Below are 12,411 nucleotides of genomic sequence, written 5' to 3'. Positions count from 1 at the left end.
TACTATCAAAATGCCTCAGAAAAATAAATACCGTACTACGATAGTTGTACACTGTACTGTAGTACAGTAAAAATAAGAAACAGTAAAAAAAATTGTATGGTATTAAGTTAATACTATTAACTATTATAGCTAGTGTTTTTGATACTCTTTGTCCGAAAATATTTTACCTGCAGCCGTTCAAGTGACGCACGTGCAGATAAGGAAGTGATTGATACCGCGTCTTCATGGCTGGCAAACGATAGGACGCGTTTGCTGATTGTTTCAGTTGTTTGTAGGTGTATCCATTCGTCCGTGGTTCTTTTTGTCCTCTGGATTCTAAAGTGCCGCGTGATTTATCGATTGAAACCCGTTCCAAACGATTGCGCGAACTGTAACCGTATTCAAATGGGAGGGACCATTCGCTAAATTCACGGAAAAGAACCGAAACAAAAGAGTGATTCACTCACAAATCAGACATTGCTAGTATTGGTTCTAAGCAAACAACAGAAAATACTAGATAGACGACGTTCTTGCTGAAATATTGTGAGGGAAATTGTGAGTTCTCTCAGTTCGGGCAAGTGATTAAGGTGATTTTTTGTGTGTGTTTTTCAACGGCTCTGGTCGTACCGTAATTTCGAGATGACAACACGTGACGTTCTACTGGGTCACATGGTACAAGTAGGAGCTCTTTGAAAATTCCCAGCTTAATTTAAGGTGTAAATATGAGCTCTAGGGAGTGGGACGTCCCTGGTGAAAAAAAATATGCTAAGTGTTTATGTGTTTATACTTGCAGCCATACTAACTTGTAGCCTATACTTCAAGTGTGTTAATGATTAGTTAACTTGAAGTATGCTATTTTGAAACCACTAATTTGTACTAAGTATATTTTAGTTGTAATTAAATTGTAGTAAAGCATAACTTTAAGTGTATTTAGTGTACTTTCTTGTACTAGATTGGACCAACTTCAAGTATACTTAGTATACTTTAAGTATATGCCAGTGTAGGGACTAATTACATGCTTGATTAGTGATATTAAAGTGTACTTTATTTGTGTTACAAGAACATTACAAATTCATTACGAGTGTCTTCGAAACATACAAGCAATATATATATATATATATAAAAAAATTTTTTTTTGATTTATTTTTGCCATTTTATTAGGATTGGACAGTAGCTATACAGGAAGTGAGGTGGGAGAGAGAGAGTGGGGATGGGATTGGGAGAGGTCCACAAGCCAGGACTCGAACTACATGTCGGCGCCCCTGCCCACAAGGCTGTCGGCGCAGACCACAGGTATTTACTACAAATTGCACTTTGTTTTCAATAACAAATTGACATTAATAGACAAATAATACTTATCTATACTTTGTACAAAATATTATTGTATACTATAATGTATTTTGAAAGAATACTTTCAATGTATTGTTACAATGATCATTTCCAGCACACAGTTAAAATATACCTAAAATATATTTGGTAATAAAGTGCAAATAAATACACTTTTAAAAAAGAAACTGAATTTTCTGAAAGTATATTTTTCTATAATATATTTTTAGAAAATATAATAAAGTACAATTATTTTAAAGTGTGTTAATTTGTATTGTAAAATAGGTAAAAGCGTGATGCTAATATACTTTTAATACATTTAAAGATAGTACAATTTTTGTTAGTATATTTGCAATGTACTATTGAAAAAGGGAATATAAGTTATGTTTACCACAGGCTTTATTTTACTCATAAATAAAAAAACATTATAAACCCCACAGGAAAATCTCGAGGGTTTTCCGGGTTTTGACCTCATCCTTGCAGCACTCCATTGTTGCAAGTGGGAGTGAAAGTTATTTTGGTTAAAGATTACGAGGGCACATTAATGGAAAAAAAATTACGATATAATTTATAAGTAAATGGTAATGGTAAATGGACTGCATTTATATAGCGCTTTCACAGACCCAATGGCCACCAAAGCGCTTTACAATATTGCCTCACATTCACCCATTCACACACCGACGGCGGTGTCAGCCATGCAAGGCGATCCAGCTCGTCGGGAGCAGCTGGGGTTAGGTGTCTTGCTCAAGGACACCTCGACACTTGGTCAGGTGGAACCGGGGATTGAACCACCAACCTTCCGGTTTGTAGACAATCTACATGAACCACTGAGCCACTGCCACCCTTAAGTACTGCAATATTCCATACAAAAATAAGAAATGTCCATTTTAATTTCATGGTGACTTTAAAGGTTTCTCAGACTCATTTTGTAAACGCATAAATCGATTTAAGTGACACCATACAAGAAATGGCACCCATGGTCACCTGCTATATCGCCTAAAACTGAACCTACCTATTCATGATGAAGCACAAGTACAGCTGTACTGCACTTCTCATCTTTGCAGTTAACTATTCACCAACAAATATGAAGTTGCTAACAACAAAATATTGGTCTGCATGACCTGAAACGCATTGTTATATACTAATCTTGTTCAAACAAATTTATATGCTATTTTAGAGTGTGTAGATACTATGGCCATTTCTTCTCTTTGCATGCATATGAAAGTCACTGTTTCCAGAAAACCAACCTTTTGCCAAACAGTCTGTGTGTGCAGGTGTGTTGGTGTGCGAGTGGGTGGTGTGAAATTCAAAGCATATTAATGTGTGCATGTTCTCTAGATAGCTATTAACAAGTTTATAATTAATGTTGTAAACTCAGTAGGGTGTAGGGGCTGTGAAGGGGAACCAGTGGTCGCTGGCTAAGTGAGTGTATTGAGAGGCCATCCATCTCCTGTGACCGTATCATTTCTCTGTTGGAAGAGCACTCCACAGGAAGTCAGGCCCTTTCTTACATGTCAAATCCCTACAGGCCATTGTTAGGCATCTTCATAGTTCCCTGGGTTATGTATTTGAGGAGATCTGAGACTAACCTTCAAGCAAATAGAGGGAAAGACCAAGGTGAATATAATTGGAAATCAATGCACAATCATTTTCCATTTGCACTTTGATTCAAACAAGTGGATTTTGCCTTAATACACCGCTACAATATCTCTGTTAGAGATACACCTTAGATGTTTGACAGCACAGTGAGGGGCTGAAATAATGGAGACTGTGAAGGATGAAACCCCCCTTCACCCAACCTGCTCAATGAAATGACTGGATTAGGCAGTTAATTGCCCAGAGATGGATTGACATCCATTTAACAATTACACTGTAAACTGATGGCGCTTTGAGGATTGATTGCGCTTATTTGCATTCAGTCATGTTTGCTTTCATTCTTTACTTTAAACGATTGTTGCACAGGCTGCAGTTTCTAGATATGACTTTCTGTGAATCAGCCCTTAAGTATCTCTCTTCATGGAGCCTGAGTTAAAGGGTTTCCCAGTTCTGTTTCTGGGGACTTTGTGTTATTTGGTAGAATTGGTGTCAGGTCAAATTGAATGGGGGGCGAAGAGGCACATCCCTTAAATCCAAAACTACAGAGAGCCATAAAAGACGGTGTTTATTGGGAGCACACACAACTCATTACACTTCTCATTAATTACCAGATGATAAAGCAGCCACTTGCATATCAGCCTGTGGTGCAAATGGAAAAAAGTGCACGTTAATTTTTCTAATGATTATGCAAATGATCGCCAAGCAGGCGAAGGTTATCACGTCTGCATGCAAGGCAGTAATTACCGCCTCCAGGGATAAGCACGAGACAAAATCGTTAAACAGAAGAGCAGCAATGCATTTAAAACATCACCTTAACAATCAAATAGAACTAAGCGGTCAAACTAAAAAGTGTGACATTTAGAAATTAATAAAAAAATGTAGGTACACTTAAAAAACATAGTATCTTAGCATATTTCTATTTAGGTAATTTTATTCTAAATCCTCCCCTTAGTGGTTGTAACGCTTTAAAGTTTGTTACATTAAGGTTTAACTGTTCCTCTAGTCCAGGGATATCCAAATTCAGCCCTGGAGGGCCACTGGCCTGCAGAGTTTTGCTCCAACTTGTCTCAACTCAACTTGTCTAAGATGTTTCTAGCAGAGATGGTCTTATTATTGGGAGATAAGAGGGTCAGTGGCTCTACCATTGAAGAATGCGTAACGGCTAACTTGGGTCACGTGTGCTTTGGTAACCAATCACATTACAGCCTTGACGTCATTAAATTTCGTTCAAAGTTGTGCGATAGTCTAGCCTGGAAATCCAGACCTAAATCTAAAAGATTAATGGTCTGGCGTCGACTAATGAAAATCGGCCAGCTCGAGGTGCGGCACCAAGCGTGCATTTGAAAATCCCACTGCACGCAATTGGATAACACTACGACCAGTCACAACAATAAACCCCATACGCTTAGCTACCAGCGGAGCTAACTGGTAGATTAGACTCTTACTGTATCCGGTCACCAAAACAGCAAAAACGTCCTTCTTGCAAATGAACAATTCGAGCGGCGTCTTCTGTTCCTGTTTTAGATAAAAAGCCAAGTCTAACTCGATCATTGTAGCGGCCAAAGCCGTTTCAAACAACTGTATTCATCCATAGCCATCTTGCAATGTTTACTAATGACTTCGACGTCGCAGCACTGTCCTCATCTGTTTAGCTCGCCTCTGACCCGCCTATATCAGATAACCCGATGTGATTGGTGCAGCTCAGATCGAGGGGCATATTTAATGAGCATCATTACTTGACACCAGAGTAACTCGCTGAGCAAATTCAACTTGTGCTTTCGCGAGAACTCTGGATTACCAGGGTAGCGATAGTCAGTCACTGTTTGTGGATATATAGAAATGAGTGCAATTGTCAATGACTTCTCTAATAAGGGTATACCTACACTACACAACACCATTTTCAGCTAAAAGCTGAAAACTTTTTGGCCGTTCATTTACACGACAACAGTGTTTGGGGGTCTGAAAACACAAGGTTTTGAAAATTGGTTTCAAAGACGGCGTTTTTATTAATGAAAACGAAGCTTTTTTTAAAACGCACTCCAAAGTGGATACATTTGAAAACGCTGTTTTCGCGTTGTAGTGTGGACTGTGAAACCGGTGGTATTTAAAAACGATGACGTAAATTTAGTCATGTGACGCATATTGTACCAATAGATATTCATGTTTATTACCAGTATTGTTCCTGTTATGTGATATTCACTTTCACACTGCTGCTAAAAATATTCTACATTGCACACTCTTCATATCACAGTCCAGCAAAGATGACAGAATTTACTCACATTTGCTGTCCTGCGGCAATACATGAGAGCAGTTTTAGCGTTTTAGACCAAACATATGGTGACTGCGTGCGACCACTGGATATCAGTGATCTTTTGTGGGGTTTTACGTATGCGCAATAAGGTGAATTTAGCGTTTTCAGGCGTTTTTCAAAAGTTTCTCATCCACACTGAAACGTCCGAAAACGCCTGAAAACGCTAGTGTGGACGGAGAGCGTTTATAAACGAAAACGGCGTTTTCAAATGTATCCGGATTAATGTAGACGTAGCCAAAGTGCAAGATTTTGAAAACGATGCCTTGACCATCTCCATGTAAACAATAAACTTAGGCAGCTGACTTGTTGCCACGGTGCCCTATCAGGTAATGTCGACTTTGCAGGCAGCATTTGCACATGAAGGTTCCTCACAAAACTGATTTCGGACAGACTTCTGCGGCAACGTAACGGTTTAATGATCTACAGTAAAATAGAGAGAGATCACTACAATAGTAATTTCTCGCAAGAAATGACATCAAAAGTGGAAAACGTTGGTCAACTTTCAGACGCCATCTTTATTTTTCTAGCTTAACTGTCACAGAATGGAAAGCACAGGATTCTGGGATATCAAAGGCAGCGAAGGATACATCTATGCTGCCTCCCTATCATTGAATGTGTCCTCCGAAGGCAGCATAAATCTGTTTTCGGACACAGCCCTTGATTAGCTGGTTCAGGTGTGTTTAATTTGTGTTGGAGCTAATCTCTGCAGGACAGTGGCCCTCCAGGAGCAGGATTGAACACCCCTGCAGTCAGTAGCAGACCCCGGCTGAGCCTATACTTGCTTAAAGCAGTAGTTTACAAGGCGAGTATGAGGCACAGCCCCCACAAACAGCTCGATTCTCAAAGACAATTGTCCATTCTCTCTCATCTCACTCAAATTTGGATTTACTTTTTTAATACATGTTCATGGTTGCACTGTGAACAATTTATCAGTGCATGTTATTCCAAAAGACAAAATTAGTTTGTTCTCGTAATCTTTAATCAGAAAGTAAAGACTCTCTGAAAGGACATCAGGTAGCCCATTCATTGTATTAACCAATAGCCAAAAAGCTATTTAGCCACTGTTTTTGCATTCATTCTGATATGAAAAAGTACCACCCTATTTTTGTCTCATTCAAAATTCTGTTTCACTTTCTGGCCGCGAACACCAATTCATGTTGACTTTAAAGCAAATGACATATCTCCAGACCCTAAACCTTCATTAAATCTATGACTTTTGAAATTACTGCTAATAATGTTGACTCCTGTTGTATTTTTCTCATTGATAAGTCACTTAAAGTGTTAGTTCACCAAAAAAATAAATAAATCTGTTATCATTTACTCACGCTCATGTCGTTTCAAACCTGTTTGACTTTCTTTCTTCTGCGGAATTCAAATGAGGATATTTTGACGAATGTTGGTAACCAGGCAATTTTGGATACCATTGACTTCCAGTGTATGAACAAACATATCTCAAAACATCTTATGTTCCACACAGAACAAACAGGTTTGGATATATGGGTAAATAAATTACAGATTTTTCATTATTTTTAGATGAGCTATCTCTTTAAAGCGTCTGCTCGACTAAATAAACTAATGTTGACTTAAAAAAAAAACACTTTGTTCAGGTGAAGGCAGTGGAAATGACATTGAAGACAGGTTACACAAACTATGAGCATAAAATGATGAAGAGCACAACTGCGGATTTCATTACTGTTAGCTTGTTAAATGGCTTTGTAAAAACATTAATCGCAAATTTATGCCGTTTTAGATGAAAGAGAACAGCCATGCAACAGGTGATTAAATTAAGCGAGATTATTGCTGTAGGCTGTGTACTGTGACAATAAAAGCTCTCGTTGATATTGGATTTGTTTAATCAAGCGAATAATAAAGTTAGATGCCTCTCACTAAACAACATTCTCCATAATAGGCCATTTTCTAAACAAATCATTGAGAGCCATAGCAGTTCAGCATCATAGCAGTTGGGGGTTGTGCAGTGCTGACCTAATGCGGAACAGCATCTCCAAAACCCGTGAAAACACACTGAAGACACACTGCACAGACCGCCTTTCCCAGTCGTGAACTCAAAAAATATGCCTGTATATAAAAAAACAGTAGCCTACATTCTACATCAACCAAAACATCCTGAAATCAAGAATAAATCATAAAGGTTTCGTTGCAACCAAAATTTTAAAAGCATCAGCATTCCTAACACACACGACTGTGAGGCTTCTATCCATTTGATACGCTTTTCATACGACGGTAAAATATTTTATAGAAATTATAATTTAATTTATAATCGTTTAAATCTTAATATCGAAATACAGATTATGCTATAGGTGGATCTTCTCAAAAACAGGCACAAACAGTGCCTCGAGTAGGCTATAGGCTATGCAAAATAACACGACAAAACTTTCAACAATAACCTTCTCGTGCGTAGTATTACCTTTTTGTTTTGTCCTGCCCGTGCGAATCTCCAAAAGTCAGTGAATAAGAGTGAGCTTCTTCAAACTTCAATCAGGTTTTCATCTCACCGCGCAACACATACCGGAGACATAGCGTTATGCCAGCGGTTAGTTTGGGTTTCGGACAGATGCGTCTCGCACGAGTATCTCCATTGGCTCAGCATCAGTTACTTCGCCCTCCCCTGAATGCTCACACGCGCGGTCTGCATCCTGGATGTATGCATCCCCTAGTTACTTTGACACTTGACAGACACTAAAGTGAACAGTTTGTGATCACAACTAACAAGTATAGCCTAGATTTATCTTACAGCCTTTTAATTTAACTTCAAAGTCTCCAAAGGTTCAATTGGCAGACTGCTCAAGACAAGAAATTGCTCGCATTACATAATCTTATTCTGTTATTATTTGCAATGACAGAAAATGGCTTGTTACTAAAATAATACTCATTGATATCTGATTTGTTGATTCAGTGCATTTCCCTAATCGTCACAATGTCAGTTAAAATCTTTGTTCTCGTCATACAGAAGAAAAGAAAGAAACACGTGCTTCCACTGGAATGCGTGAAGTAGACTTTAGAAATGAAGAATTGGTGATCCTGTTGCGATCCTCCCTCGAACCCTACTGTGCCTCGCATGCTCCGACTATTATAACAAATGGCATGGGTTATGGGGGTGCAGTGAGTGACACAGCCTCACTAATGAAGTGCATCGGTGCAAGCTGTCATTTAGTAACACTACTGCCCCCTTTTGGTATTCAGTAACATTGTCGTGTATCAGACTGACTCACACCATTAATTCCAGTGAATATCTCTCTGGAAAAAGTTTCTGTTTAGGAACATACGGTGAAGTCGTTACTGCAAAAAAGCCATTATTTTAAAAAGGCCACCATTATGGTCCATCAAAAAAAAAAAGGAGCGCGTGTGTGTATGCACTGTAAAAAATAAACAAAAAAATGTTCATGATTTGTTATCACAACCTTTTTTCTTTTGTCAGATCAACTTAGATCATTTATGTGGTTCAGATAACATAATATTTTGAGTTTCTGTTGATTAAACCAATCTCCATTGTTTTAACTCAAATTTTTAATTTCAATGAACTCAAAATTTTAAGGCTGTACAGTGTACATTATAGTATATTCAGACAGATTTCTTACAAATAATCAGCTGTATATATCCAATAGAACCACAAATGAAGCATGCCATAATTAAGGGCAAAGCAGATTAATCAGTCATGGGTCTGTATCCATGGAAATGGAGCACAAATATTTTTCTCATTATTTTCGAGTCATTAAGCAAGATACTCTGTGCTGTGGCCTGAAAGCAAGTTGCACTACACTTTAAATGTGGGCTAATTATGCGACAGCACCTCATTTAGCCTGTAATTGAAACATTTCTGACTACCAAAAAGACAATTAATGAGCAAAATACATATTGGGGTAATGAGTTAAAATGGAAGCGTGCATTGGTAAAACCAAGCAACAAATGCAGAAAAAACAACAGGTTGCTATAAGGTTTTTTGGTCCATACATGAGATAAAAGACATTTCAGATTAATATAGTGAATAATCTCTGTTGCGCTTCTAATTGTTTGCTCAAGCAATAACAAGTCTTATTGTTACAATATATTGAATGTGATGAATAGACCTGCAGTCTTGCACACTAACAAAGACAGAGATCCACATGAACAAACATACAGACTGCACACTATTCAGTCAGTGTAACTAATTATGACTCTCCTCACTGCCTCCATGGTGAACTCAATCAATTGATCTCATTTGCACACTCTCCAGAGGAGGAATTACTGCCCGTTGTCTCCAATCGATCACCTCTGCAGAGTCTCTGTGTGAGTTCACTGCTGAAGACAGGAGGTCAGCAGGAGGAAATGAATGCTTGAGTCAAACTCCTCGACAGGCCAACACAAACATCTCAGACACAAAGAAGAAACAAACTGAGGTGGGAAAACAAAAAAAGGCATTTTGTCACACTAAATGGGGCATGATATCAGAAGCAAAAACCAACACTGCCTAAAAAAATCTGTATTTCATAAGATTGTGTTATATAGGCTATTAATCATGTGAGCAGGGACATAACTATATTCAGTAGCTTTATCTGAACAATTACAAAACAAAAATGAAAAATGGAAAAAGTCAAATTCAACCACTGTTTTAGCCAACAATTTTTATTTTATTTAAAGTGTCCCATTCAGCATAAATTCACTGGACTAAAATCATGCAATTTGTTACGTATGCAAGTGCTTCCACCTACTGTTTGTTTATATGAATAACCTGTTTGATGATGCAACGTCTATAAAATTATAATACATTAAATAATAAAACGATGATTTTAGATCAACCTAGTTTTGAAAAATACCATTGTAAAACGCTTTTTTTTTTTACAGTCTATGGTTATACCCAACAAACACATTTACATTGTGGCAACGTCTGTGGCACGTTGTATTTTTGCTATGGCAACGTCGCTGTCTACGTGCTCGCAACATTGTAGATAATTATATAGGCTACTTTTTAAATATTGTTATCCTTATTATTTAATGGGGCTATCTGTAAATCATTACTTTGTAATAAAAAAATTATTATAATAAAATAAAAATATAATAAAAAAAATGTATAATCAACACCTGCAAGTGTACACTTTGAAGAGTAAAATGACAGAAGGTTACGTTAATTCAACTTTATTATATGGTAATCGAATTGCACTTCCAAAAGTCATACATTTGTGAATAAAGAAAAAAACTAAATAAACAAATATACAAATTTCTTTTAAGTATAATAAATAAAACATAAAAAGCTAAAATCAGAACATTTAATGAACAAAACCGGGTTCTGTACGTGGCAGACAGGGGAGCATCGAAAGCCGGGCGATAAAGGTCGGTAACCGGAATCAGTCCAGGAAACATCCACACATCCAGAGAAGCAAAGAAACGAAACACGTTTGGGTACAGGGTACAAAAAGACCTAGGCTACACTTTCCAAAAATAAAACAAACAGACCAAACCTGATTCGCTCTCACCCTGACGTCCTGCTAGAATGTTCGAGCATCAGACTTTCCAAATGGTGGGAATTGCGGATGTGATTGAGATTTAATTTTAGAAATGTTTTCACCCAAAACTGGTGTTGCGACTTCGATTCGAAAGGTCAGTGAATAATAAGAATAAGAATTTTCACCCCCTGTGGTGAAAATTAAGTTTTTAATGTTGTTTATATGTCTATGTGGTGTTTTTATATGCTTTAAGACAAACCACATGCAAATTCATAAGTCAACATAATTGCTGAGTATTTTCTCTTTAGAACCGCAGTGATCTAAAAACAGTCTCAAAAATGCGGTTTGAAATCGCTGGTGTTTCTTAAAGCTGCAGTCCGTAACTTTTTGGGGTTAAAAATTATAAGAGTAAGTACATAACCAGCCAGTGTTCAAAACTATCTGCTTGCCTTAGCTTGATTCACAAAGGTAAGCCTGTAATAATGTTTTTAATTCCAGTGGTAGGCTACTGGTGGATTTCTGCGGGAAATTCGAGCATGTCTTTGCGTCATTACGTTTATATGCATAAATAATGTGTCCTGGCTAGTAAGCTACAGAGCCGCTCTGGTTAAATAGCGAGGCTACATTAGTCACATTAGAAAATGAAGTTGTAGGTTGTGTTTGAATAATTACATATCTTATTTAGCTGAGGTAAATTAAACGCAATACTCCAGTATCTTTGCTCGATGAAGAATGTGACAACACAATGAGCCCAATGGGCGGTTGAAATGTAAAAGGCTGCTTTTCGCACTTCAGGGCAGTGACGAGTAGGCTACTATGTAGTCCAGTGGTTGTCAAGACACCGTTGGCACAACCTTAAGCAATGGCCCTGAACGGTGGTTTAATGTCAACATTGTGGCAACGCTGTAATAACCTTCACCACACAACGTAGTTATAGAAATGTTTTGGCCATGTTGTTAAAACGTTGTTAGAAGGTTGGGTACGTTGTGCCAACATTCTGTGTTTGCTGGGTATTGCGTGTGAGGATGTTGGAGGTGGAGATTTATAGCCTTTTCTCACAGCACTTGATATAATTAAACCTAGCAATTTGATGGCGGCTCCAGAAAGGTTCAAACAACAATCACCAGTGACAACTGGAGATTCACCCGTTGTAAAATGCAAAAGTGGCTACAGAAAAAAAACAGATAACAAGGATAAATATCGGAAGGGCTTTTGAAAGGTGGCATGAACTCCGTGTTTTGAAGCAGTTCAAAACGGACGCAGAGACGACTTTTTTTCTGCTGGACAGGTAAGACATAAGCGATCGTTAGATTTAATCAGCACGATTTACTGCAATGCTTTTTCCCCCTTAGTTGGTCAGATCAAAAGTGGATGTTTCTTACTTGTTCAGATGACTTTTCCGGTGAAAATTATTATGTTGGTCATACTTCCAAAAAGTAGAATTTGTGATTCCAAATGACTGTATCCACACTGGCGCGGCAACTGACAGCCGCACATTCTCCTCAAAACATTGGATTCATCCGCGCTGTGCCGTGTCGAGGCACAATCCACGCAAAGTTGATAATTCCGCGAATAACTGCAATTGCAGATTTCAAACAGAGATGGCGACAAATAGGAAAAACTACGGACTGCAGCTTTAAGTCACAAACTACCATGTAACCAATCACGTCAACATGCGGGCGGGCTTTTGCATATCATTAACTATGACCACATTTAAGCAGTGGAGTCTCAAGAGAAGACAGGTTATCCCAGTATATTTTT

Source organism: Rutilus rutilus, assembly GCF_951802725.1.
Source record: "Rutilus rutilus genome assembly, chromosome: 13".
NCBI classification, from domain to species: Eukaryota; Metazoa; Chordata; class Actinopteri; order Cypriniformes; family Leuciscidae; genus Rutilus; species Rutilus rutilus.
Note: the sequence above shows the minus strand (reverse complement) of the source record.